Raw genomic sequence first — 26,438 nt, 5'->3', positions numbered from 1 at the left:
TTATCCCCCAATCAAGTAATAAACCCAATGATAATGAACACAAAACACGAGATAGTTTCACTTTCCTTGGGGACAGTATACTATATGATAACTTATGTATATCATATGTATATATGTGCATATAATAATTGTCATTCCCCAAAGGAAGGAAACTACCTTGGAAAAAAGGGAATGGAAGATGTCTTTTGAGTCAACATGAAAGAGACCAAAATAAATCTCAATGCTTTGCATCATCCTCAAGTAGACATTACTAGGAGACATAGAATAATAGGGATACACATAGAAGGATGATCACAAAAGAGAAAGAAAATAGAGAGAGGTAGAAGATCTACGGTGCTAATGAAGGTAATCTAGCACATAATCCACCTCCCAATCTTGTCAATCACCATTTCAGGAAGGCGGGAAATAGGCCAAATGAGTGACATCGAGCACAATAGATGGAGCTATCACAAGATCCAAACAAGGACTATGCTCATGTGCTAAGTAACTTTGTTCATTTCTAGGAGCTAGGATTAAAGCTTTTTAAAATTCTACAGATAAATGTTTGTCCACATCAACATATTCATAGTCACTATCAAAAGCATTAGGAGTTGTATTGCCATCATGAATAACATTTTCACCTATTTCCACATCAATATTTATAGAAAGAGGAGATCACACATGAATAGAAGTAAAAGCATCACATGTTTTTTGGAATTTATGATTTGGAGATTTAGGTTGAACATCTTGCTTAGGAGAAAAGGGAATCATGTCAACTGGTGGAGTTCTAGGAGATTGAATATTTTGAGGAACAACTTCATGAGCTCAAACATAGAATCTTCATCGAAGTTCTCTTGCACAACAATTTTGTCGAGTCTTAGTGGAAGGCTGGGAAGGAGGAACATTTTTTGAAGGAGGAATATTCTCCTCTTTGATAGTTGAAGGTTTAGGTTGAGGTCTTTTAGGCTAGACAAGAGGAGAGGCATGCCTCTTTTCTCTATAAGAGGAAGGAGGTGGAACTAGGCCATATAAAGGAGGAATATTATGCGTAGGAAGGAGACCAAGTCCATCATGAGGAGGAGGTATAGGTCTAACCTTAGGAGGAATATTGTTGTTCTTCTTAGGAGAAGGCATAGTCACATCCATAGGAATAGGTAGAGGATCTTCCTTAGGAGGAAGATTAGTTCTATCTATTAGGGGAAGAACTTCATCTTCAAGAATGATAGGAGTGTCAAGTGTTCGGGATCTAGGTTTACTTAAGGATAAGATAATATCTTTCTTCCATTTTTGATAAGATTGGAAAAGAGTATCGCTCCTTGATTGAAGACATTGAAATTGCTTAGGTGAAAAGAAATCAATCGGAACACCAGGGCTTCTTTTGAATTGTCAAAATAAGCTATGGTTAATAGTTATAATTTCTCCATTGTGAGGAAATTTCAAACACTTATGAATTGGAGAAGCAACAACCTTCATGGAAGATAGCCAAGGGTAGCCCAACTTCACATGGAATTGCTTGGAAGAAGGAATGATAACAAAGTTGACATCCATAGATTTAATATGAACTTCAATAGGAAGAGTAATAGAACCAATGGTAGGACAAGAGAATCCATCAAATAAATTCACAACCACATTAGTATCATCATAGATTGGTTTATGCAAACTTAAAGTAAAAAGATACTCCTCAACGATGACATTAACCATGCAAGAGGGATCAACGAGGGTACCACAGCAAGGTATGTCTTTAACCTTCGCAACTATGTATAAAGGGCCATCAGGTGATCTAATGGTCTCACTAGGGTCAAATGTAATACAAGGATCCTTAGGTGCCTCTTGTTTCTCTACCATGTTCACCAAATTCAGAGCTGTGGTAATAAGATCAGAAGAGGAGAAAGGGGTATGTTTAGTCTCAATCACGTTAGAGGTATAAGAAGGCAAAGGATTAGTAAAAAAATTAAGATTTTGATTAGGAGGAGCTACTGATTTGTTTCCCTTATCATTCACACCTACCACAGATATAGTATTATTATCAATCAAATCTTGAATCTTACTTTTCGATGCAAGATATTTCTCAATATCATGACCAGGCTAACAACGAAATTAACAAATAGAATTGTTATCAAAATAAGGGGATGCAAGATTAGAAGGATAAAATGGTTTTATAGGAGGAAGTTTGATAATATTTCTTTGTAATTACTAAGAAATAATACTATGTAAAGATTCATTCAAAGGATTAAATTGTCTTTCTCTTTTAAATAATTTAAAAATAGGAGGCACACCTGTTGTAGCATTCACATTGTTGTTGTTGATTATGTCATTGAACTTGATGAAACCTTTTGTTGGTTTGAACTTCACAAATTATTGTTGAACACTCTCCCCCTTATCACGCAAAGCCATAGGAGTAGATTGCTCCATTTGACTCACAACCAGTTGATAATTGTGGAGTGTTGTGCACAACTACGGAAAGGAAGTAAACTCAGACAAAAGAAGATTTTCCCTAATATCTTTTTGTAAATTAGAAATGAAAATTCTTTGAATATCATTATCAGGTACTAGAAAATAAATTTGAGCACACAAATGCTTATATCTACCAATGAAATCAGTCGCTTTTTCTTTAACACCTTGTTTACAATGCATTAAATCGATCAAAGTGATTTTAGGACCAATGTTGTTTTGAAATTATTGAATGAAAGTATTTGCTAATTGTTGAAAAGAAGTGATAGAATAAGGCAAAGAGAAATATGTTAATACAATGAGGATCTGGTTAATACTGAGAGGGGGGGTAAATCTGTATTAACAAAAACTAAAACTTTCAACACCAAAACAGATCTATCTCAGATCTGAAATCATTCAACACTTAAACCAATTCTTCGTAACAAATTTCCTTATCAGATCTAGACAATCATTTCCACTTATGAAAACTTATTAATCAGGTTAGCCATCAACTCAATATCAAATCAAAAAACACTATTACCAACTTATTAACTAATCAAAATGCTTCATCAACGATTTAACCATCATTACCAGTAACCACTTTAAGATCTCTGATAAACAAACATAAATTGTCTTAATCGGTAATAAAAAATAAAACATGAACATCACAAGAAAAGCATTCCACATATGAACACCATAATTTTGATGTGGAAACCCAAATAGGGAAAAACCACGGTGGGAGTTGGTACCCACTAAAATTTGTACTCTTTTGAAGTACACCATGTTAGGAGCTTAGCCTTGTTAGGAGCTTACAATACGCCCGGTTAGGAGAAGACTTTGTTAGGAGTCACCTAGTTAAGGGATTTACCTATCACTCTAGCTAGGAGCTTAATGATCTATTAGGATCAACCTCATGAGAGGATTTACCACCCTTTTTGGGAGCTACCTTGTTAGGGGAATTAAATGATAAAGGCCTATTAGGACCTACCCGGTTAAGGGATTTAAGTTGTTGTAACTATTAGGGAACAACAATGAAAAATGATATGTTACTTTGCACTTTCATCTTGCTAAATCAGATCCAGTTATGCTTCATAGTCTGCAACACTCAGATAGATCTATATCTTCTCTAGGACATCTTAAATCATTCTCCTAATACCACCAACACATAAAACATCAACTGTGGCATCCTAAATAGACATCTCAATCAGGTCAGCCAATAAACCCTAATTACATCTTGAAATTACAATACAGATCATATCAGATCTTCATTAGATAATTACAACAATTTACAATGCTATATCAACCTTTGGTTGATCGTAACTCATCACAAAAAAATCTAATCTGTACCAAAGTCAAAACCTCAAAACACTCCACTAAGTGTTTCATTGTTTCCCAATAAATTATTCATTGAATTGAGCCAAAACAACATTTAAATCATCTTCGTAGGTTGTGCCATGTTATCTCCTCCATATAGACACCGTCAATCACCGTCATATCAAGAATCATTATCAGTTGAGTGATTTCATCACCAGTCCTTAAACCCTAGAAAAACTTCATCAGAAATTCAAAACATGCCTTTCGAAAACCATCATAGGATGCAATTCCAATTACAAACTCAAATCCATCATAAAATCTTATGTTTCAAACCACAAGTCACCAAACATCACCAATCACCTAATTCCATCAAAAATTATCTGCTTTATCAATTAAGGTCCTAATTCCCAGTCTTGTCGATAAACCCAGTCAAACTGTCAAACTCTAACTCCCATAGACCAAATCACTTATCCAACAATTCAATCATCAAAAACCATATGTAAACATCATCAAACATCAGTTAACCCTAGTTGTCATCAATGACAACACAAATAATTGATCATGTCATCTTTCCTCTACCGGTACAGTCATCCATCATCATCTCATCTTCATCAGTTATGCCAATCATGCCAACATTCTCCCCCTTTGGCATTGATGGAAACACCAACACCAATCAGATATATAATCAGAGTGATCATCATCTGCAATTAGCTTGCTGGTAACACATCATCTTTTGGTTCTCATCCTATTGTCTTTTCCATATCTAATTATGTTCTTCTCCCCCTTACTTGTCTTCAATTATTCTACTGCCTCTTCCATTATCTCTACTGATCAAATTATTGCATCAGATTACTAAATCAGGACTGTATCAATATATCATATCAGAGCCGTAAGTTAGAGCATCTTATCAAACTTGCATCAGAGGTGCTCCCCCTATGGAGTAGCTCACATCTTCATAAATCCTTAGTGAAAGATAAACATGAAATCCACAGGATTGATGCATCTCCAGCATCTCAGTTCTTCCAGTGTAGGGGTCTAACCCCTAATTTACCTCTAGGAAACTCAAAAGTTATCTTCGGTAAGGGTTTAGTAAAGATGTCAGCTAACCAATTTTTACTCTTCACATATTCCATCTTCACCTACTTCTCCTAAACTCTTTATCTTAAGAAATGATACTTTAACTCTATGTGCTTGGTTCTAGAATGAAGTACAATATTCTTAGAAATGTTTATTGCACGTGTGTTATCATAATAAATATCCAATGGTTCAGACATATCTATCTTGAATCCTTCTAGCACATGTCTCATCCATATGGCCTGCGTGTAATTCATGGATGCAACAACATACTCAGCTTCAACTATAGATTAAGGAACACATGATTATTTCTTTCTTGTCCATGCAACTAGTCTTCCTCCAAGTAGAAAAGCTCCACTAGTTGTGCTTTTCCTATCATCCACATTACCTGCCCAATCTGCATCAGTAAAGACATCCAAAGTGGAATCTCCTTTGTAGGGATACCATAGTCCTTTGTCTAATATGCCTTTGAGATACCAAAAAATCCTTTTTACAGTCATCATATGACTTTCCTTCAGTTCCTTTTGAAATATAGCTAGTAGGCCAACAACATGAGCAATATCCGGTCTTCTATGAACAACATAATGTAGCTTGACAATCATGGATCTGTACTCCTTTTCACTAACATCAGGGGAATCATCTTGCTTTGACAACTTGCAACCAGTCACCATCGGTGTTCCTACCGGTTTGCAATCTTCCATACCGAAATTCTTCAATACTTCTATGATATACTTTCTTTGACAAATTGAGATACCACCATCTAGTTGTTGGACCTGTAAACCAATAAAGAACTTTATTTCACTGATTAGAGGCATTTCAAATTCCTCTTTCATAATATCAGCAAAGTCTATACGCATATCATCATTTCCTCCAAAAATGATGTCATCAACAAATACTTCAGCTATCAGCATCTTGTCTCCATCAGTCTTCAAATAAATATTATTGTCCTCACTGGTACGCTAAAATCCAATCTTGATCAAATGTGCATGTAATCTCTCATACCATGCTCTTGGTGCCTGCTTAAGACCATATAGTGATTTATGCAATTTACACACCATGTCCTTATCATCAGTCAAGGAAAATCCATCAGGTTGTTCAATGTATACTTCCTCTTCTAGTATTCCATTCAAAAAGGCTGACTTGACATCCATTTGGTAGACTTTGAAACCTTTATATGCAAAAAATGCCAGTAGCATCCTTACACCTTCTAATATTGCAACTGGTGCAAATGTCTCTCCATAGTCCTCACCTTCTTCCTGTGCATACCCTTTGCAAACTAACCTCACTTTGTTTCTTACAATCCTTCCTTCTTCATCCAATTTATTTCTAAAGACCCATTTTGTTCTAATTACATTCTTATCCTCTGGTCTAGGAACAAGTGACAAGTCTGATTTTTCTCAATTTGATCTAATTTTTCATTCATTGCATTCACCCAATCATCATCTTTTAGTGCTTCCTTTACTGTCTTGGTTTCCATTATAGAGATCAAACAAGAATTTTCTCTAATCTTTCTCCTAGTCTGCACACCTGCATTCTTATCACCAATTATCTGATCTTGTGAGTGATTTAATCTGACATATCTAGTGTTGGCCATTTGGAGGAACTGATTATGTGTTGCACTGATGTTTTGTCATTGATCTCAACACTAGCTGTTTGGATGCTTTACAGGCACCATTTTGGTCCCGGTAGGTTGAGTTGTTTCTGGTTGGTTTGGATCTAGCATAATCCGGTAGGCTCTGGTATGGTTTGGTTATGGAATTGGATTGCTCATGCTACTCTGATTCATGCTCAGTCATTTGGTTTTGATTTGGTGATCAGATGCTTTCCTATATGCTGGCAAGCTTGGTTTGTTGTTCAGACGAGGGTTTCACCAACAAAGCATTGTTGAAGATCTTTGATTATATGCATAAGTGGTGTTGGTGCAGCTTCTGGTGGAGATTCTGGATGCTATTGGTGATCATGTTCGAGACTTGGTAGATGGAGATCATTTCTTTAGCGTGTGGACCTATATTGGGTCCTGGTTGATCTAGGTTATGGACCGACTTAATGTAACATGTAGATTGGACATCTTGATGTGTTTTCGAGATGTCTTATGTGTTGGATATTATTTGTTTGGTCTAAGGATGACATGTTTTGTAATTATGTATTTGGTTTATTGTCTAGTGGTCGACCTGATTGTTTATGGTCGAGGGTTTGTATATATATGATGTAAGATCTCATTGTAGATCATCATAGGTATAAGGTTAGGGAATGGACATGGATATGTAATGTGTGAATAATGTAATATCATTCAAGCAAAGGATTTGGTTGATCATTGGAGATCGAATTGGGTTTATGTAAGAGGATTTAGTCCTCCGGTATTGAGCTTAACCGAAACTATACTCAGACATAGGAGATGTTATCTTTGCAGTTCAAACACTTGTTCTGGAGATTAGTCTAGATTTCTATGTAGTCAGTGAGACTCCTTTTGTGATGAGTAGTGAGTTATAGGTTGTTGGCCTTCCTGCAAGTGTAGGCCCCTCAATTGTAATTCACATACTTACTGCAGAAGTATTATCTAACTGTGGGTAGTCTTCCCATCGTGGTTTTTACCTTTACCGAGTTTTCCACATATAAATCTTGGTGTCATGTGGATGGTATTTATTATGTTCTTATTGTTTATGCTTAATTGGTTTAACTACTATTAAGGTATTTGGTTTAAGCATTCCAGTATTAATGTTTTGGGTTCTGATATTAAAGTTTTGGGTTTCGGTATTAAATTTTTAATTGCTAAATGTTCTGGTAATCTGTGACAACTGATTCACCCCCCCCCCCTCTCAGTTGTCTTCTAGTTATTTGAACTGTCTAACATCTAGGTATAGCCTGTATTAGTTTTGCATCTTCCTCTTCTGATTCTACATTCTCTTCATCACTGTCATCTCTTACCGGTTGAGCACTTAATTCTGAATTTTCCTGTTCTTCATTGTTCTGTGCTTCCAGTTCAATGATCACAAGTCTTTCCTCATTATCATCTTTTTCAAGTTCCGATATGCTTGTACCTTCAGATTTTCTAGATAGATCATCTACCTTCACATTAGCACTTTCAAAAAAATTCTTAGTTCTCTTATTGTAACATTTATATGCCTTACTCTTAGAAGAGTAACCAAGAAAAAATCCTTCATCTTAATTTGCATCAAATTTCTCAGTGTAGTTATCCTTCTTAATGAAGCATTGACTTCCAAAAAATTTAAAATAACTTACACAAGGTGTTTTACCATACCATAGCTCATAGGGTGTCTTATTGTTACCTTTCTTCATAATTACCTAGTCTAATGTATATACTATAGTACTAACCGCTTCTCTCAAAAACATCTTAGGTACATTACCCTATAACAACATGGTTCTTGTAGCTTCAACTATTGTTCTGTTCATTCTTTCTACTATGCCATTTTGTTGTGGTGTCCTCAGAGAAAACATCTATCTCTTGATACCATGTTCATCGGAATACTTAATAAATACATCAGATGTGAATTCTCCTCCTCGGTCTGACCTTAAACATTTCAAGTTCTTACTAGTTTCATTCTCAAATAGATCTTTAAATGATTCAAACTTACTAAAAGCTTCAGATTTCTCCTTTAAGAATGTAACCAACATCATCTTAGAATAGTCATTGGTAAAGAGCATGAAATATCTATCACCAAAATAGATTTTTGTTCTCATAGGGCCATAGAGATCAGTATGTACCAAACCTAAAATATTCTCAGATGAACACTTCGTGCTCTTAAAAGAAATAGAGGTCACCTTACCAATTTGACAATATTTACAAATCACATTATCCGGTTTAACAATTTGAGGCAATCCTCTTACATCACTTGAATTTCTTACCTTCACCAAGTTATCAAAATTCATATAACAACATCTCTTGTGCCACAACCAGCTATCTTCAATTCTCACAACTAGACAATTATTGACATTAGCATTCAAATGAAATAAGTTACCTCTAGTTTGCTTCCCGGTAGTAATCAATTCACCATTACCTCCAAGAATTTTGTAGACTCCACTTTTAAACTCAAGCAAATATCCTTTATCATTGAGCTGACCAACACTTAAAATATTATGCTTTAGACGATCAACCCAAAATACGTCATCAACATTACTCTTCCCATTTAGAGAGATAGAACCTTTACCTTTCACCATGCAGGGAGAGTTATTTCCAAATCTGACAACACCTCCATCAAATTCATTAAGGGTTATAAACTTATTTTTTTCTTCAGTCATGTGGTGTAAGTAGCCACTGTCTATAATCCACTCATCACTATTCTCCATATGAGATACTAGTGCCTTTTCATCTGAAAGTTCCTCCTTTATGGCTACAAACACAATTTCTTCATTGTCATCTTCTTCTTCATACTCCTCATCAGTAACACCTTCATCTACTACAACATAACAATGTTTCTTTCCCTTTCCTTTGAATCTTTAAACTTTTCTTTCTTATCAGTTTTAGGGAAGTTAGCAGCAATATGACCAATTTTACTACAAGAGAAACACTTCAAAGGTAGCTTTCCTTTATACTTATCAATTCCTCTTTGGAAATCTCTTTGCTAACAATGCCTCAAGTTCTATCACTTGATCTTCATTGTCTTCATTTCCCCAGTTACTTCCATGACTTGTCCTTCACTCATAATAATGACATATATCTTTTCCTTTTCTAGAAGATGAACTAGTAACAAAAGCTTTAAAGGTAGATTCATTAGATTTTTCCACACTATTGTCAAAACTATTTAACTCAAAAGTTGTAAGTTTACCAATAAATAAGTCAACAGTTACCTTATCCTTTGAAATAGATCTAAGTTCTTGGATTGTGGAAACTCTTATAGCATACTAAGGTTGAAGAGTTCTAAAAATCTTACTCACTATAGCATCATATTTTATCTTACCTCAAGCACTCTTTATGCCACCAACAACTTATTTGATTCTCTGACCATATTGTACAATATTTTCTCCTTCAAGCATTTTCATGTCGTCAAACTCTCCTCTCAAGCTTTCTTCTTTGGATCTTTGTACATGCTCATCTCCTCCATAGATTGTATCTAGCTTTTCCCATACCTCCTGTGCAATTTCCATTCCTTGAACATCAATATATTCTGAATAAAATAAAGTACTTACAATGGCTTCTAAGGCTTGCATGTTCTCTTGTTGTTCTTTGAGTTCATCCAGTGTCAAGGGAGCAGTAGTAGGAGCAACATATCTTGTTTCAACCTACTTCCAATATTGTGCACCAAGACCTTTAATGTAGATCTTCGTTCTATCTTTCCAGATCTTGTAGTTCTCCTTGTTAAACTTAGGACCCTCTTTCTTCATCATCTTGACTTCCTCATAATCTTTTCCTCAAGTGGTTAGGCTTTCTGCACACAGAGGACCAAAGATTCGATACCAATTGTTAATACAATGAGGATCTAGTTAATACTCAGAGGGGGGATGAATCAGTATTAACAAAAACAAAAACTTTCAACACCAAAACAGATTTATCTTAGATCTAAAATCATTCAACACTTATGCGAATTCTTCATAAAAGATTTCCTTATCAGATCTAGACAATCATTTCCACTTATGCAAACTTATTAATCAGATTAGCCATCAACTCAATATCAGATCAAGAAACACTATTACCAACTTATTAACTAGTCAAAATGATTCATCAACCATTTAACCATCAATATTGGTAACCACTTTAAGATCTTTGATAAACAAACATAAACTGTCTTAATCGATAATAAAAAATAAAACATGAACATCACAAGAAAATAATTCCAAACATGAACACCATAATTTTGTTGTGGAAACCCAAGTAGGGAAAAACCACAGTGGGAGTTCATACCCACTAAAATTTATACTCTTTTGAAGTATTCCCTATTAGGAGCTTAGCCCTATTAGGAGCTTACAATATGCCCAGTAGGAGAAGACCTTGTTAGGAGTCACTCGGCTAAGGGATTTACCTATCACTCCAACTAAGATATTAATGATCTAATATTAGGATCAACATGGTGAGAGGATTTACTACCCTTTTTAAGAGCTTCCCTATTAGGGGACTTAAATGATAAAGGCCTATTAGGACCTACCTGGTTAAGGGATTTAAGTTGTTGTAACTGTTAGGGAACAACAATGAAAAGTGATTTGTTACTTTATAGTTTCAACTTGCTAAATTAGATCTAGTTATGCTTCACAGTCTACAACACTCAGACAGATCTCTATATTCTTTGGGATGGCTTAAATCATTCTCCTAATACCACCGACACATAAAACATCAACTATGTCATCCTAAATAGACATCTCAATCAGGTTGGCCAATAAACCCTAATTACATCTTGAAATTACAATACAAATCATATCAAATCTTCATATAAATCATTACAACAATTTACAATGCTATATCAATTATTGGTTGATCATAACTCATCACAAAAAAATTCGACCTGTACCAAAGTCAAAACCTCAAAACACTCCACTAAGTGTTTCGTTGTTTCCCAAGAAATTCTTCTGTGAATCATGCCAAAACAACATTTAAATTTTTTGTGGGTTGTGCTGTGTTATCTCCTCCATGTAGACTCATCGTAAAGAATCGTCATATCAAGAATCATTACCGGTTGAGTGATTTCATCATTGGTCCTTAAACCCTACTAAAACCCTAGCAAAACTTCATAAAAAATTCAAAACATGCCTTCCGGTAACCATCATAGGATGTAGTTTTGGTTACATACTCAAATCCATCATACAAGATTGTGTTTCAAACCGCAAGTCACCAAACATCACCAATCACCCAATTCCATCAAAACTTATCTGCTTTACCAGTTAAGGTCCTAATTCCCAATCTTGTCGGTAAACCCTGTCAAACTATCAAACTCTAACTTCGGTAGACCAAATCACTTAGCCAACAAGTCAATCATCAAAAACCATATCTAAACATCATCAAACATTAGTTGACCCTGGTTGCCATCAATGACAACACAAATAACTGATCATGTCATCTTTCCTCTGCCAGTTACAGTCACCCATCATCATCTCATCTTCATCAGTTATGACAATCATACCAACACAATACCATTGTAAATCCTTATCTCTTAGTGTTCTTGTAAACAATTTTGGAAGCAATCTTTGATCATAAGTAAAATCAGTACACAAGGTTTGAAATGTTTTGACATGTGTTAGAGGATCACCTTTTACATTATAGAGTTCCAATTGAGGAACCTCAACAAGCTTAGATGGGATGGCTTTAACAATATCAAGGAAAAGTGGGCTCGCAACATCAAATGTGGGCACACTAAACTTGGATTGACTTGTGGAAGAAATTTGTTTTTGTAAGGAAGACACGATTTGAGCAAGATTGTTAATGGTCGCTTCGATAGAAGAATTGATGTTAGACATGGTTGATTGAGAAGGTGGTGTGATGTTATTGAAAGAAGGCATTGATTGAGAATAAGGTGGTGGGACATTATAATAAGTAGGCATAGGTGATGATTGAGTAAGAAAAGGGACACTTATAGGAGGAATAAAATTCTTGAATGAATTACCCCCTTGTGGCACATTGATTGGTTAAGGGATAATAGGAATGCTTATTGAAGACATAGGTAAAGATGGAGGATTAAATGAGGAAGAGGGATTTCCCCCATTACTAATGGTTGTAGGGATGAAATTTTGAGTTGAAGTAGCCATGACGTTTGAGGTAAAAGTAGGAACACTAGTCATAGGAGTAGTCAAAGGAATAGAAGGATTGACTTGTGTTGAAGGTTGTTAATAACCTAGGATTTTGGCACAACTCTTTATAGGCATGACATTGTAATCAACAATATGAGAAATGCCACACAATATATCAATTCCATTCTTATCACCTTGAATCATGCGTTTAAGTCCTTCAATTAATGGAAGAGTTTCACTATTAGGGTATTCTTGGGACATCCATTGTTGAAAGTTATCAAATTGAGTGTCCAATTTTGAAAGTTGATTTATGGAAACTCTAGTCAAAGCTTTTTCTTCATCATGGGATTCATCAATTGGATAGATATGGACATGATTAGGATGCAAAGAATTAGCATTATTCTCATTAAAGAAGTCACCTAAATTATGCTCCATCTCCTCAGTAATTAAACCTTGGGAAGCCTTAATTCTAATACTTTGTCTAACAAGGATAGTATAGGTAGGACTAATAGTGGTAAAACTCACGCACTAGAGGGAAAATTTGAAATTTTGATTTTGAATTTTGAATTATAGGAACAAAGTTTACAAAATTGAATAATGCAAAATTTGAGGAAATAATGATTAAACAATTTGAACTTTGTTGAAAGAAGAAAATGACACAATTTCTAAAAATAATTTTATGTTAAATGAAAGGAAAATGGAATTTTAAAATTAGGGCCAAGGGGATACCACTTAATCTTAAAATTGACAAAATCGGGGTAGATTATAATTAGCCACTTAATTTTAAAAATTTTCTTGAAATTTGAAATGTTGAATTTTGAAGGTATTTTTTATTTCAGAGGGATCAAAAATTGACAAAATTAGCCTATTTTTTGGACTTAAGCTATTAAACACAGTCATAACAGACTCCCGAAATTTTGGGAAAAAAGTCGGGGACCGTGTTGAATGTGCACACGGTCCTCCCAACTTTTTCGGACATATTTTAGGCATGAAAGTTACAATGATTTTAAAGCTATCCCCAAAAAATTGGTGGATTTTATGATCTCTAGATAGACGAAATTAAGGTTTGAATGTGAAAAGAGGACCTTATTAGATTTTGAAAAAAATGAGGAATTGAATTGCGAATTTGAAAAAGGTCAAACCTAATGGATAGGGACACCTTGGAAAAGGTTTAGAAGACTGAAGTTGATTGAAAGTGACACAAAATCCAATTAAATTTTAAAATTAGGGTTTTAGGACGTAACCACTTAATTTTTAAAATTTTGAATTTTGTAAATGGAGAGAAATTGAAAATTTGAATTTTAGGAAAGAGGATAAGTGTGAAAACAATCACAAATCTGAAAATTAAATGGAAATTCAATTTTTGCACAATTTCAAGATGATTTTTGAAAATTAGGGTTTTGACAATTAACATCTTAATTTTGTGAATTTGATTTGCAAATTGAACAAGACAATGAAGAAATTGAATTTGACAAACAAAGCAATTTTCAAATCTAAGACAATAGCAAGCAATTTGTACAAAACACAAGTTCAATTTCAATTTTAAAATACTAGGGTTTTGAATGAATTAACCACTAAGTTTGCAAAAAAATAAAACTTGTAAATGAAAAATATGCAATGATTTTCATAATAAAGCATGCAAGATGTCGGGTTCACCAAAATGTAATGTGGGGAAAAGTGACTGATGGAGAGATCAAGAGGAAAGATTTTCTTCCTTCCAAGGAGAGATGAAAGTTTCACTGTGGATTTCCCTTCAATCACCTCATGCACATTACATTTAAAAGAGGGAGGAAAATTCACTAGATCCAATCTCTAGGGAGAGAGATTGAATACTAAATAAATTGATAATGAGGTAGAAATGACAAGCTAACCCCTCTTTTAGAATGAATACTGATTGAATTATGTGTTTTGAGACCAAGCGTAAAAGTAAAAAAGAACTGATTATAACTTGAAATAGAAGCGTGGGATGAAGCTGTGCACTTGGATCTGGCTATAATGTGTTGAGATGAAGCTGCCCTGTGAATTTGAGGAAAAGTTGTTGAGACCGTGTTGAAAGTGCACACGGTCCTCCAAAAAAACCGCGAAATGAAAAGGGTTTTTCAGCCTTTGTAAATGGAGTCCAAATCTATGAATATAGCTACACACCTACAACCTACACACAAAAAAGAGAGGAAAAGGGTTTGGGATTAGGGGTTTGCCTTCAGGTCAAACCCCAGTTTTGGAATTAACCAAATGATGAAAGAAAGTACTTGCGAGTAAATGCAAATGAAATATTGAAATGTAATTCACCTCAAGGGAGGTTGTGATGGAAATGTAGGTAGATTTTCTTATATGGAATTGAATGTTGAAAGGGATCTCCTCTTCAATGATTGAATCCTTGACTTGAATGCGAGATCTAGCCTTGAAGGGAAACTTGAGAATGCTCAATTCTTGAAAGGAATGCTTGAATGCTCTTGAATTCTTGAATGCGCAATCTCATGTATTCAAACTTGTGCCAATTTTCACCTTTTTTGCAAATAGGAGGGCAAATGCAACTTATATATTCATCAATTAGTGTTAATAGGCTGATTTTTCATCATAGGATGACACAAGGGAAGTTTTCCCACTTTAAGTGCAAATTTTAATGCATAGTTTGAAAGAAGGAGCCCCAAGATAGGATAGGGAAAAGGGCGCCACGCCCTTTTCCTACCCTTAACTCAGGAGAAGAATCAGGTTTAGGTAGTGTAGAGTGCGGAAAAAGTACAGTTTTGGGGATTGAGAAAGTCTTGGGTCTCTGATCAGGCTTGCGGATTCAATTCACCGATGTGAAGACCCTAATGTGGTAAAAAATTGCAAGGGTCACAATTTTATGACACTACATTATATATGTACATATGTATATGTATGTATATATGTATATGTATATGTATATGTATATGTATATGTATATGTATATGTATACACACACATACACATACACATACACATACACATACATATACGCATATGCATATGCATACACATACAGATACACATACACATATATACATATACACACACACACATACATGCACACACATATACATTAATACATACATGTATGTATGTATGTATGTATGTATGTATGTATGTATGTATGTATATATATATAATACATATATATATATATATACATACATATATATATACATACATATATATATATACATATATATATAATACATGTATATATATATGTATGTATATATATATGTGTATATATACATATACATATTTATATACATATACATATATGTGTGTGTGTGTGTCACACACACACACATATATATAGGTATGTGTATGTATATGTATGTGTATATATATATGTATGTATATATGTAATATATATGTATGTATATATGTATATATATATGTATGTATGTATGTATGCATGCATGTATGTATGTATGTATGTATGTATGTATGTATGAACACACATACAAATACATATACATGTGTGTGTAATTATAAAAAATCCAATACATAATTATAGGAGGAATATGAAGACACTCTTAAAAGAAAATAAAAATTAATACCTTAAAACATATTCATAATATTACAAAAATGTATGGCTAAAAAGTTAAGAAGTAGCTCTTCATTTTGGTGGTGGTTTCATAAAAATTTATTGTAGAACATGTAAAATGCGATGAGGTTGAAGTTCAAAATTGATTTAATTTATGTTGAAAACATGAATTTAGGAGCCACAAGAGATGTGAAACACTTAGGATTGGAAATCCAAGTGTAAATGAATGGGAATCATAAGCACTTTGAATTCAAGGCAATAAAAAAGTGTACACATTATAACGTGTATTTTTTTTTACAACACAAATTAATATGTTTTGCTAAAAAGCTCAAGGATGGCCACTATTTCAAATTTTTTCTATTTCCACACACTTAACTAGTTTTAAATAGACACAAAAAATCATCATGAAAACAATAGAATTTGTAGTATTTCTCATGAGACCACAATATGATATCAAACCATAAGAAAAATCCAGTATTTCAAACCACATGCCCATTTTGATAAATTATTGCACTCTAATTCACATGTGTTTCTAGACCCTAGCACACTTCCCCCAAACTAAGCAATCAATATTAAGTATTGAACTTCTTCTCGTTAGTGCTCTCCCTAATGCCTACTATATCAACAATCAATTATAAAAAAATAGTTAAATCAAATAATATATTGAAGACTTATTCAAAGATTTCATAAAATTAAGTAGATCCCTTGCTTCTCCATTTTTCTTGTGCATAAGAAGGATGGTAGTTATAATTTTTAAATTTAATTTTTAAGTATTGGACAAGATTATAATAAAAAATCAACATCCATTCCCTCATACTAATGAATTGTGGGATCAACTTCAAGGTGGAAAGTTTTTTTCTTTAAAATTGATCTCAAGTGTAGCTATCATCATGTCAGATTTTAGGTGGAGAAAAAATAATAGATAGATTTCAAGACAAAAATCGTTCCTTTGGGTGGCTTGTGATGCCTTTTGTTATCACTCACACTCCCACTAATTCCATGTAACTAATTAATGGTTTCTTCAAATATTATTTGGATAAATTTGTTAGGTCATATACTGAAATGATATCCTTATATTTTCCACACTTGGAAGGTATATTTATATCATCTAGGACATTATTTTTACGCACTATAGTAGAATAATTTGTATGCCAAACTCTCTACGTGTTATTTTGGTAAAAAATCCATCTCCTATCTTGTATTTGTTATTAATTCACATGGAATTCGGGTGGAACCAAAAAAATGAAAGTTCTTCTTAAGTGGCTAAAACCTTCAAATGTAAAAAAATGCCACTTTTTCTTGGTCTTGTAAACTTATATTGCAAGCTTATTAATTTTTACCCAAACATTCCCTCACCTTAAATCACAAATATCAATATTATATTTAAGTGGACAAAATACAATTCCAATGCCTACAATAAGTTAAAGGATTTTTCTTTTATGTTTTCCTATACTTGTACTTCTAGACGTCTCTCAACCTTTTATGATCAAGATTGATGTTTCATAGTTTTTACTTAATATAGTATTGAATTATAATGACCATCCCATGGCCTATCATTTATAAATATTATTTTATGTAAAATATTGTAAAGTTCTGATGCCAATAGCTAACAAGATGAGAGGGGGGGGGGTGAATCATACAAACTTAATCTTCTATAAAATCAACAGATTCAACCTCGGTAACTTATACTTCAGCAATATAACCAAAAACTACTAAACATGCTATCTCATAAACACATAACCATCATAACACATATAACACCAGATTTAAAGGGAAACCCAAATAGGGAAAAACTACTATGGAATTTTGGACCCACTAAGAAATATACTCTTCTAGAGTATTCTCGGTTAAAAGCAAATCCTATTAAAGATTACAAACACATTGCTAGATGTGACCCGGTTAATGGATTTCCCTCAGATCTATTAGGATCTTCACTTTGTTAGAAGTGACCTTGTCAAAGGATTTCAAACACTCATTTAGAATGTTACCTTTCTAGAGGGTTTACATATAAGATTGTTAAGTCCACTCGGTTAAGAGATTTTCTGTCACTTACAAAATAACAATAATAAAAATATATCTGCAACTTCACATCTAAAATGCTAAAGCAGATTCTATTTGCTCAAAAAAATATTGTCATAGGACTTATCTTGTCCTTTTGCTGGGCTCCCTACTCTGTTATTCAAACAGGTCTTCAAGCTTCCGTGCTTGGTAATCACTATGTAGCATCCATGTGCTTACACTTGCCCGCATACATTGTTTATCAACAATTCCTTATTTATAAACAATTTGCTAACCGCTTAATCTCCTTGATCACATTTCCCATGATCAATCATAGCCATCAGATCTTCAATCTTAACTAGGTTCAATGTATCCTTCACTCTAAAAAATGTTTTACCTTGCCTTGGAACTTGCATACCTTCCTAGGAACTTGTGCTAGGTTATTGTAGTTCAATCTGTGTTGTAGATTTTCCTCCCGATTTTCCATTGCCATAGATCCTTAACAAACTTCATGCGTTGCATACCAATCATTTATTCATCTCCAGCTCATCAACACCCTTCATTAAATAATTCTTTTATCCATCCAATGCGATCTATCATAACTCAGTTGCAACTCGGTAAATACTAAACTTTACTCGGTAGACATTCCGCCTTCATTAACCGATATCGATAACCTTAGGGTTTACCGACTAGGTTCTTTGCTTGATGACATAGTATTTATTAACCTTACAATCAACAACATATGTAGGATATCAAAATGATCTAAACATCATGATCTCATCATTGTCTAACTCGGTAATAGTTTCTCATTGAATAACTTATTTCTCCCCTTATTCATCACATTCTTTATGTGTCTTACCGACCTCTTAATTCTCTTCAAATCAATCTTCTCAAGATATGGCAACATCATACTGAATTAGAAAATCAATTTCTTTACATCAATGACAAAATAATATTGTAAAGATAGTAATCATCCTTCTTCAGTTATATCAATAATCTCCAACAACCTTCTCAATATCCTTATCAAATGCCAACAATCTCCTTTCTATTGAAATGCCAACAATCTCCCCCTTTGGCATTGATGGCAAAACCAACAATTAAATGGTAATACCAACAAGATATTCAAATTGATTCGGATTCAGATTGTTGTTAGACTTCTCCTGTTATCCTTGAGCTGTTAAAAATCATCTGAAGTCTTCTAGGCTTTCTCCCTCTTTCATTAGTCTTCTCCCCTTGTCATTAGTCTTTTGTTATCTTCTTCATTTAGGGCTTTACCATTTAGTCTACCATTTAGTCTTCTCCCCCTTTGACAACAATGCCAAAAATTAAAAGAACTAAATCATGATTTCTTCCCCTGTGAAGTGATTTGCCTTGCTATGTATCATCTTAGTCTTGGTCAGAGCAACTTGTCTCTATTCACTATTTCCTGCACACCTTTAGAAAACCTTCTAAAGTGCATAAATCAGCATCAATCCACACATAATATTCTATAGATTCATCAAATTGATGCTTTCACCGAACTCTGTCAGTGAATAGAAGATAGGGGTAGGACCCCTAACTTGCTTTTGAGATACTCAAAAGTGTCCCTTGGCAGTGGCTTTGTGAAGATATCTGCTATTTGCTCCTTTGAATTGATATATTCCAGCACAACTTTCTTCTCTTGAACTTCTTCTTTGAGATAATGATACTTTATAGAAATATGTTTTGTCTTAGAGTGCATTACCAGATTCTTTGAAATGTTAATGGCACTTGTATTATCACAGAATATAGTTACTGGCTCAGTAACTTTCTCATTTATACCTTCCAACAGTTGCTTGATCCATGCTATATTGGTACAATTCAATGCTGGAGCAACATATTCAGCTTCTGTTGTTGACTGTGAAATACATCCTTGTTTCTTGCTAAGCCAACTTACTAGTCTTTCTCCTAAAAAGAAAGCTCCACCACTTGTGCTTTTCCTGTCATCAATGTTGCCTGCCCAATCAGCATTAGTATAAACATTTAAATCAAAATCCTTCCTTTTTTCATATACTAAGCCATAATCTTCAGTGCCTCTCAAGTATCTGAAAATTCTCTTAATTGTTGTCATATGGGTTTCTTTGGGATCTGTAGATAATCTTGCAACAATACCTACTGCATGTGCTATATCCGGTCTACCATGCACAACATATTGCAACTTTCCAATCATACATCGATAAAGTGTCTCATCAACAGATGCAGATTCATTATTCTTTGATAGTTTACAGTTAGTAGTCATAGGAGTACTTACAGGTTTAGAATCCTCCATTCCAAATTTCTTCAAGATTTCCTTTATGTACTTGGTTTGAGTAATGAAAATCTCATCTTTCATTTGTAGTATCTATAAACCTATGAAATACTTTATCTCACCGATTAATGACATCTCAAATTCTTTGCACATTTCATTTCCAAAGTTCTTTCATAAGGAGTCATTACCACAAAAAATAATATCATCAACAAATATGGCTAAGATTAGTATTCCATTGTCCTCATCATTCTTCATGTACATATTGTTGTTTTCACTTCTCCTTATAAAACCAATCTTGATCAAATAAGAGTGCAGTCTTTCATACCATGCTCTAGGTGCTTGTTTCAGACCATATAAAGCTTTGTTTAGTTTACATACCTGATCTTTACTCATGTCTTCAACAAATCCTTCAGGTTGTTCAATATAAACTTGTTCTTCTAGTATACCATTCAAAAATACATATTTAACATCCATTTGATATACCTTGAAATTTTTGAAAGCAGCATATGTCAACAATGTTCTTACTCCCTCAAGTCTAGCCACAGGTGCAAAAGTCTCACCATAATCTATTCCTTCTTCTTGGGCATAACCTTTGCAAACTAGTCTTGCTTTGTTTCGAATGACCTCACCTTTTTCATTTACCTTGTTTCTGAAAATCCACTTTGTACCGATTACATTTTTGTCCTTCGGTCTTGGGACTAGTGTCCATGTGTCATTCTTCTTGATTTGATCAATCTCTTCTATCATAGCATTTACCCAATCTTCACTGTTAAATGCCTCTTTTTCTATTCTCGGTTCAAATTCAGATATCAGACATGTGTTCTATCTCAGTTTGTTCCTTGTCATCACTGGATCATCCTTATCTCCTATAATCTGACTTGATGCATGATTTCTTCTGACATATTTGGCTAATATAGGCTCAGTAGGTTATATATGATCCTCTTCATCACTCGGTAGCTGGACATTATCTTCATTTTCTTCAGCAACTTTCTCGGTAGGGTTTCTCGGTTGAACATAAACAAATTCTTCATAACCTTCTAGTTCTTTGGAATTTCCTTCATCATTTCTTTCTACAAATTCATCAATTTTCACATTTGCACTTTCTACTATTTTGTTAAATGATTTGATCAGACATTTAAATGCTTTACTTCTAGAAGAATAACCAAGAAATGTTCCTTCTTCACTTTTCTGATCAAACTTTCCATTTCTGTCATCTTTGTGAACATAATATCTACTTCCAAAGATTTTAAAATAACTTACATTAGGTTTCTTGTCATACCAGATCTCATATGGTGTCTTCATAGTTCCTTTCTTCAGTTGTACTCGGTTCAGGGTGTAAACTGCAGTGCTGATTGCTTCTCTCCAAAATGTTTGAGGTACCCTCTTTTCTATCATTAGGGTTCTGGTACAATCTACAATTGATCTATTTCTTCTCTCTGCTATCCCATTTTGCTGAGGTGTTCTCGGTGCAGACACTTGCCTTTTTTATACCATGATCATTGCAAAATAAGTTAAATTCATCAGAAGTGAACTCTCCTCCTCTATCAAATCTAAGACATTTCAGCTATCTTCCTGTTTCATTTTCAACTCTTGCCTTGTACCATTTAAACATTTGAAAGGCTTCTGATTTTTCTTTTAAAAACATAAGTGACATCATCCTTGAGTAATCATCCACAAATAATATGAAATATTTATCACCATAATAACTTTAAACTTTCATGGGACCACAAAGATCAGTGTGTACTAGATCTAAAATTCCTTTAGAAGTGTAGGACTTACTTGTAAAGCTTGATCTTGTCATCTTACCCATCTGGCATCCTCGACACATAGCATTCTCAAGTTTTTCCAGACTCGGTAGACCTCCTACTCAGTGCTTCTTACTTATTTTGATCAGATTATCAAAATTTACATGACAAAACCTTTTATGCCATAACTAGGTATCATCTATCTTTGCATAAAGACACTTGTTCCGAGTTGAGTCAAGATGAAATGTATTACCTTGTGTTTGTGTCCCAGTAGCAGCTAACTTTCCATGCTTGTCATGAAATTTGACAATTCCTTTCTGAAATTCTATTCGGTATCCTGTATTGTTTAGCTGTGCTACACTCAACAAATTGTATTTCAAACCTTCAACCCAGTATACATCATCACATTTTGCATTGTCAAGAAGTGTGATAGAGCCTTTACCTTTTACCGGACATGGTGCATCATTACAAAATCTTACATAGCCTCCATCATAGTCTTCTAATTTAACAAATTTGTGTTTATCACCTGTCATGTGATGTGAGCATTCGTTGTCTATGATCCAAGAATCATTATTATTTATGTGAGATATTAGGGCTTTTTCTTCATACCTTTCTTCATTTGATCCATCTTTAATAGCCACATAAATAAATTCCTCTGTATCAGTTTCATCAGATTTATCATCATTGGATTCCTCATCAGCTACTAGGCATGTCTTTCTATCTCTCCTTCTGAAGTCTCGGTGTCCTTTGTATTGGTTGTCTTTCTACCTGTTATCTCGGTATTCTCTCTTTTCACTAGATTCTTTGTCAGGGCAGTTAGAAGCCATATGTCCTATTTTATCACAATTAAAACATTTTAAAGGTAGCTTTCCTTTATACTTACCTTTTCCTCTCAGTAACCTTCTGGCTAATAATGCTTCAAACTCTTCTTGCTTTTTGATTTCCTCATACAGTTTGTGTACCTCTTCCATGTTCTTACAAAATCTTTCACTTGCTCTACTGTGATTCCCTTCTAAGTACTTACTCATTCTATCATTATAATCATCAGATTCACCAATATGAAAAGAACTGAATGTAGATTCTACTTTATTTACTGAAGACGCACTGTTATCAAAATTTCTTAACTCAAATGCATGTAGCTTACCAATAGTAGCATCCAAAGAAACTGGCATATTTGGTACAGACCTCAATTTATTGATTGCAGAGACTCGAATGGCATAAGCAGGTAGAAGTGTTCTAAGCAACTTACTTGTTACATCTTTTTCTTCAATAGTTCCTCCTGCTCCTTTGATTTGATTGACAGTCTCCTTTAACCTTGTACTATATTGGGTTATGTTCTCACATTCATTCATTCTCATGGATTCAAGTTGTCCTCTTAGACTATCTACTTTTTCTCTTTGAACATGTTCATCACTGCCATACATAGATATGAGCATGGTCCACATTGCTTTTGCATCATTACAGCCTTCTAGATCATTAAACTCTGAGTCGGTCAATGCTGATGTTATTTCAATCATAGCTTGAATATGTTCTTGCTTTGCCTTTATCTCTTCCAAGGTCATCGGGTTGGTGCTAGGTGGTATGCAATCATTCTCCAAATAATATGTTGCATATTCTCCAATTCCTGATAAATACAGCTTCATCCTTTTCTGCCATGTGGAGAAACTTGACTTGTTCAGCTTTGGTGCATCCCTTTTATACATCTTCGGATCTTTGCCTCAAGTACCTTTAAACTTTTCTTTCGGAGTCCAAAGCTCTGATACCAATTGTAAAGTTCTGATGCCAATATCTAACAAGATGAGAGGGGGGGGTGAATCATACAAACTTAATCTTCTATAAAATCAACAGATTCAACCTCGATAACTTATACTTCAGCAATATAACCAAAAACTGCTAAACATGCTATCTCATAAACACATAATCATCATAACACATATAACACCATATTTAACATGGAAACCCAAATAAGGAAAACCCACTGTGGGATTTTGGACCCACTAAGAAATATACTCTTCTAGAGTATGCTCGGTTAAAAGCAAATCCTGTTAAAGATTACAAACACATTACTAGATGTGACCCACTTAAGGGATTTCCCTCAGATCTGTTAGGATCTTCACTTTGTTAGAAGTGACCTTGTCAAAGGATTTCAAACACTCATTTAGAATGTTACCTTGCTAGAGGGTTTACAAATAAGACTATTAAGTCCACTCGGTTAAGAGATTTTCTGTCACTTACAAAATAACAGTAATAAAAATATATCTGCAACTTCACATCTAAAATGCTAAAGCAGATTCTATTTGCTCAAAACAATCTTGTCATAGGACTTATCTTGTCCTTCTACTGGGCTCCCTACTCTGTTATTCAAATAGGTCTTCAAGCTTCTGTGCTCGGTGATCACTATGTAGTATCCCTGTGCTTACACTTGCCCGCATACATTGTTTATCAACAATTCCTTATTTATAAACAGTTTGCTAACCACTTAATCTCCTTGATCACATTTCCCATGATTAATCATAGCCATCAGATCTTCAATCTTGACTAGGTTCAATGTATCCTTCGATCTGAAAAATGTTTTACCTCGCCTTGGAACTTGCATACCTTCCTAGGAACTTGTGCTAGGTTATTGCAGTTCAATCTGCGTTGTAGATCTTCCTCTTGATTTTCCATTGCCATAGATCCTTAACAAACTTCATGCACGGCATACCAATCATTTATTCATCTCCAGCTCATCAACATCCTTCATTAAATAATTCTTTTATCCATCCAATGCGATCTGTCATAACTTGGTTGCAACTCAGTAAATACTAAACTTTACTCGGTAGACATTCTACCTTCATTAACCAATATCGATAACCTTAGGGTTTACTGACTAGGTTTCTTAGGGTTTACCGACTAGGTTCTTTGCTCGGTGACATAGTATAGTATTAACCTTACAATCAACAACATATGTAGGATATCAAAATGATCTAAACATCATGATCTCATCATTGTCTAACTTGGTAATAGTTTCCCATTGAATAACTTATTTCTTGCCTTATTCATCATACTCTTTTTTGTGTCTTACCGACCTCTTAATTCTCTTCAAATCAATCTTCTCAAGATATGGCAACATCATACTGAATCAGAAAATCAATTTCTTGACATCAATGACAAAATAATATTGTAAAGACAGTAATCATCCTTCTTCAGTTATATCAATAATCTTCAACAACCTTCTCAATATCCTTATGAAATGCCAACAATCTCCTTTCTATTGAAATTCCAACAAATATAACTAATTTACATATGACAAGGAATTATATGCATTGGTCCAAGAATAGAGTATTGTATAAACTTTTGGGCAAGGAAAATAATGTCTATACTAATCATTTTCCTTTAGAGTTTCTTTTATCATAGAACACAATTTACTATTGTAATCACTTCTTATTTGAGATTTCAAACAAGTGAGCTTCTTAGTGTGCTAATGATCATAATTATGAATAGTTGTACAAAATCCTCCAAAATCATCTATCTTATAGCTTGACACCTTTTCAATATTTGCACATAAAGGGGTTCTCTACAAATTGGCTAAGTTGTGTGTTCCTCATGAGTACCAAACTTCTCTTCTAAAGGAGGCACATTCTAATATCTATGGTGGTCACTTCAAGAACTAAAAACACTTAATAATTTGCAACATTTTTTCTATTACCCTTACATGTAGTGGGATATCCTTCACTTCTTATGAGATTCTATTGTCTATTGCTGCTCCATATTAATAAGTAGACAATTATGCATAGGTGTTCCTCTAAAACTTCTAATCATCATTGAGAAATAATTTATATTAATTTTTTTAGTGCATTTATAACGTTTATTTATTACTGTGGTTGTGGTTTTTTGTGTCAACTAACAACAATATGGATAAGTTCATTTCATGCTACATAATTATTTGTAAAACTGACTTACCACACTAATTCATTGACTCTATTTGGAGACCCTTTTAGTTTATTACTAAGTAAAAGTACAAACTTGTGTCACATTTTAGGCCAACTAAAATGTTCCTATCAAAAACAAAAATTATTTGGAAATTTTTTAGTCGATACAATTTCAATCAAAACCATGTGGTTTGTATATAGCTCACTAGGTTTCGAGTAGAAGGGTTTTTCAACCAAAAACCAAATTTATATTTATAAAGGTAAGAAATAGATTTTCATAAGTTAGGATATGAATCCACTTATTTTCTCACCTCACATTAAAAGGGTTCAACCTCAATTCTATTAGGAAAAGGGTTAAATACTGATTTAATTTTGCTCCCCTTTTTGTTTTAGTTGAGGGTGCTTAAGAGATTTGAAATTGAATGCTACATTTAGGGTAAACAATAAGAATTTGTGATAAAATAGTATAAACAACAAGCTACATGTATAATATGAAGAAGGAACAAAGA

The sequence above is a fragment of the Cryptomeria japonica genome, chromosome 7, assembly GCF_030272615.1.
Source record: "Cryptomeria japonica chromosome 7, Sugi_1.0, whole genome shotgun sequence".
In the NCBI taxonomy this organism is placed as follows: domain Eukaryota; kingdom Viridiplantae; phylum Streptophyta; class Pinopsida; order Cupressales; family Cupressaceae; genus Cryptomeria; species Cryptomeria japonica.
The sequence above is the reverse complement of the archived record's forward strand: the minus strand, read 5'-3'. Positions refer to the sequence as shown.